General features: G+C 27.3%; 1 long non-coding RNA gene across 1 annotated transcript; it reads left to right on the top strand.

Moving 5' to 3' along the window:
- Positions 1–214: 214 nt before the first annotated feature.
- LOC133665675 (uncharacterized) lies at positions 215–3,642 on the top strand. Its single transcript, XR_009828827.1, has 2 exons — positions 215–473; positions 2,109–3,642. It is a non-coding gene; the product is annotated as an uncharacterized LOC133665675 (long non-coding RNA).
- Positions 3,643–4,681: the final 1,039 nt, after the last annotated feature.

The raw sequence follows: 4,681 nt of genomic DNA on the forward strand, positions 1-4,681 counted from the left end.
TGATAGTATTTCAATTGATCGCATTCGAATCATGTATCTCATTTTACCATCTAGGTTTCAAATAATACACGAGACTTGCATCATCGAATGATCGTCGAACAAATTGACGATAGATTATCGAGAAGTATTGTGGGATTTAAAAAAGTATAAGAGACTTTGTAGTGGGGGTAACGAACCACAGGAGAAAGATCGAGCGTGAGTGTTCCAGCATTCCGTAACGGGCGCTCGTGATCGACGGAAGTGTTGTGTCGGCGTGAAAGAGCTTTCGTTAAAAAAGATCGAAAAAAAACCGAATTAGTCGATCCAGTTCGAATAAGAGTAATCTTATTTCGTGACCAGGAGGTAACGATGTCTATTGTCATCAAAGATCTGTCATCGGGAATCTATGAGAATCATCATACAGCCTTCTAACCTCACACGATGTTTTTTGATCATGACAAGAGACGTAATCGTGCCGGAGAATTTTGAATCAGGTATTTTAAAATTAATAATTTATTTGGTATATTAATATTTTGCATTGATTAATAAAGTAATATTAAAAGTATTTAGAATGCGATCTATTATTGTTACACATTTCTTTTTTTAACGATATATTCAAAGTTTGATATTATGAAAAGTAAATATCGTAATTGTTCACTGACAATAATGGTTATCAATATTTTTACGTGAAAAAAATTTTATTCAATTTATTATCTTTAATTAATTTCAATTTAACTTAAGATTTTAAACACATTTCTATTAAAAAAGTATTCCAGTAAAAGAGTATTCAAAAGTTTTTCGTGTTATTGAAAATTATTAAACGAACTAAAGCAGATGTAACAAAAATTGAATATTTTTCAATTGAACGAATAAAAACCAAAAATAAAAAATGAAAAGAAAATAGGAAATTATGTGGAAGTATATTGCATAAATTGAATTTCGCACGATGTAAGCCATAATTATTTTTTCGCTGTACGCGCACTGTCAGCATACTTTTTAATTGATGTTAACATGTTTCCTTCCTGTATGAATATCTTTTTTTTTTTTTCCTACTATTTTTTCATTCTCTCTCTCTCCTTTTCTCTCATTCTCCATCTAGAGATCTATCATACGCGATAAAGAATTTTTTTCACGTGAACGTGACGTCACGAGTATAACGACCCATGCATGGCTCATGTATTATCATGTTATTATAATTGAACACTGCTTTCGGCGCACTAATTGAGAGAGTGAGCATAATTAATTAGGAATGGGCTGGCCGCGCCGTTTCGAATACCGTTTCGAATTGTTCGACCTCGAGACGATTTCGATTTGCCACAATTTCTAACAGGTGTTTAAAAAATATCGTTTGTGCAGAATTAACCAATCAATCATCCGTTTCGTAATATATATTACATTTCAAATGCATTATATTATACAAAATGTTGATGTAACAACTCGATAATTACAGGAATTGCCAAGAATTTATCCTTTTTGTAATTTTTCCACATTTTATTACGTTTCGCATACTTTTATGTTTCATGAATCGTTTATTAACACGCTATACTAACATTTTTTTTGTAATTGTGATATCCTATAAAATATACTATAGAATATATTTTTATTTTAATCTCTCCACGTTACGACTATTTAAAAAATATTTTTTAGATTATTTTTCTGGAATATTTTGCAACAATATTTTTCTATATAAAAGTATACATTTAATAATTTTAAGATCAATTTTCAATTTTCATTCATCTTTTGCAATATTTTTTGAATTAGATAAGAATCATATGAAATATAATGAATATACATTTTGTATAATGTCTACTGCATAATAATGTTATCGAAATTGCAAATTGAAAAAGTTATATGGGTTTGATATGAAAATATCAGATATAAAATTGTAACATAATTGTATTATAAGTACGAATCATGGCTATAAATTATTCTTATAAAAATATCGATATTTCGAAATTACGCGTATCTTTTCCTCTTGGTACACCGAAAAAGAAACGATTTTACTTCTCTGTTCAATGTTCTCGCTTTCGAATTTGATAAAAATGCTCGAATCGAGTTTTATATGGCGAAATATCGAGAGCAATCTGATCGTTTACTCGTAAAAACAAAATCAATTTTTTCTTTCACAGAGACAGAGACAGACAGCGAGCGAGCAGTGAACTTTTTTCCAACGATCGGTCGTGCAAGAATAATTCGATGCGCTTCTTTTTTTTTTTTTTTTTGTTCTTCTCTCGGTTTTCTTCCCGCGATTTTTCTTCGTTCCAGTTCATCTCGTCGTCGCCGCAAAAGTGATCGATCGATCGATCGATCGCTTTCACGATCTCGTATTGAAACGATCCCTCTTCTGAAGCGAGAATAATCGAAATGCAATATTTCATTTCGTGAAATGGAATATTTCATAATATGATAATTTCATAAAAATTCATCGATATCTAATAAAGTTTTATCTATGATAAATATTCTTTTTTTTTACGATAGAAAAGAGATCAGTTGTTTCGAGCATTCATTGTTATCCAGTAATTTATTTATTTCATCCCTGTAGAATTTTTTATTTTTGATAACGAACAAATTCGTTCAATGGTCTTCTGTGTCGATTCTTCTCTTGACAAGAAATTGTATAAGGAATCTGAATCATTGATTTACTTGTATTTTTATCACAGACTTCTTTTATCTTAAAATAAAATATATATATATATAATAATTAATTCATTCAATATTACGTTCACTTTCATATTTTACATTTCAGTTTAAAATGTAGATACATTATATTTCGATTAACCACAATTTGAAATAAATCTTCGAATAAAATCTACAAGCAAAATCCAGGAATATAATTTTCCAATTTCGGTAGTTCGATACCTTTCACCATTATATGTTCGTTTTTATGTCAATTTTTTTAAATTCCCACGAACGATTTCACAAACTTCGCTGCTCGAAATTTTTACAATTGACCCAAGAGTTTTTTGCTCTCGCTATTAAGGTGTACAGAGAATGGAGGAACGATCCTTGGATTTTATCGATTCCGAACATTAGCGTTCCGTCAAATATGTCGAGAGATTCGATACGAAAGAAAGTAGCGTAATTGCCATCGAGTTTATTCTTCCTCGATTCGTTGAAAAGGAAGAAAATGGTGCGGGAGAAAAATGGCGGTGAACGTGATGGCGTTTCGACTATGACTCATTGGTAATAATCGTTTTTACGACGGTATCGTGAGCTCGCTAATTTCACCTGACATTTTACTGCTTTTGTTGGCCTCTTTTTTCATCGGTGAACGAAACAGCTGACGTTACGACGAACAACATTGTTCAAATCTCGCGAATGGACGAAGCGATTCCGTGAAATTATCGATATACTCAGAATTCCATTCGAGAAATTCTGATCATTGATCGATTCTGGTAAAAACTATTATTGTGGTAATTAGAAACGCAATATCTTGGTAATTGAATGAAACTGAATATTGAAAGCATTTTTATTTCAATCCTTTCGTGGTAGTTGAATGAATATAAATAAAGCATTCTTATTTTAATTTTTTGAAAGAAATTTGAAAAAATTAAATTATCGACTTTGATTTTAATAATTAATATGGAAAGATTAAATAATTAAAATGATATCATTGCTTATGAATGATATTGTATAAATATATAAATAAAGATTAAATATTTATATATATGTTTTATTGATATTTTCTTTTCGAATTTTTTATAAAATAACTTTTCCTTTTGAACATCTCTTTTCTTGAAAAATTTTAAATATGTATATAATTTACTAATTTAATTGACTTTTTGTTCGATAGATGACTATGATGTTATTCGTTTTCTCCCAATAAGAATTACGATATGATATAAATTATATATAATACAACAGAAAATCCAATATTTATATTATATATCACATCTGTAATCAATTTTTGAAATGATGAATGGTATATTATTCAAGGTACTTCATCGTTAAATAAATGAAAAAATAAGATTAAATCTATGTAATGTTTCTTCGTAAGATACTTGTCTATAATATATATGTTTAAATTATTATTAGAAAATTTCATAAAATGAAAGTTGTTTCTTATGAATATTAAATCGGTTAAATCTTAATTCTATTAATAATAAAATTTAAATATTATATATATATATTTTATTGATAATTATTTTATATACACATAAAAATAAAAATATTTGGAAAGAATTTTTTTTTATATATTTTTTTTTAATTATCCTATTAATATAATTACAAATAATATTATAATTATAATGTATTTATAATTTAGAAAAATATTTTATTTTACTTTCTATTCGAATTTTTTATAAAGTAACATTTCTTTTTGAAAATTCTTTTTTTGAAAAATTTTAAAAATGTACATAATTTATTAATTTAGTTGACTTTTTGTTCGATAGATGGCTATGATGTTATTCGTTTTCTCCCAATAAGAAAAACGATATATATTTGATATATATTATATATAATGCAATAACAGAAAATAACAGAAAATATTTATACATCACATTTGTAACCAATTTTTGCAATGATGAATGGTATACATTATTAGATACTTCATCATTGAATAAATGAAAAAATAAGATTAAAAAATATATATTACATACAAGTATCCTATTGTTATATATATTATTTTTACAAATCGCAGATAATTAAAAAAAAAATAAATCAATTTTTTCTCACCGCAAGATCATTCTCACCCTTCTGAAAC

Source organism: Apis cerana, linkage group LG2 (genome assembly GCF_029169275.1).
Source record: "Apis cerana isolate GH-2021 linkage group LG2, AcerK_1.0, whole genome shotgun sequence".
Taxonomy (NCBI): Eukaryota; Metazoa; Arthropoda; class Insecta; order Hymenoptera; family Apidae; genus Apis; species Apis cerana.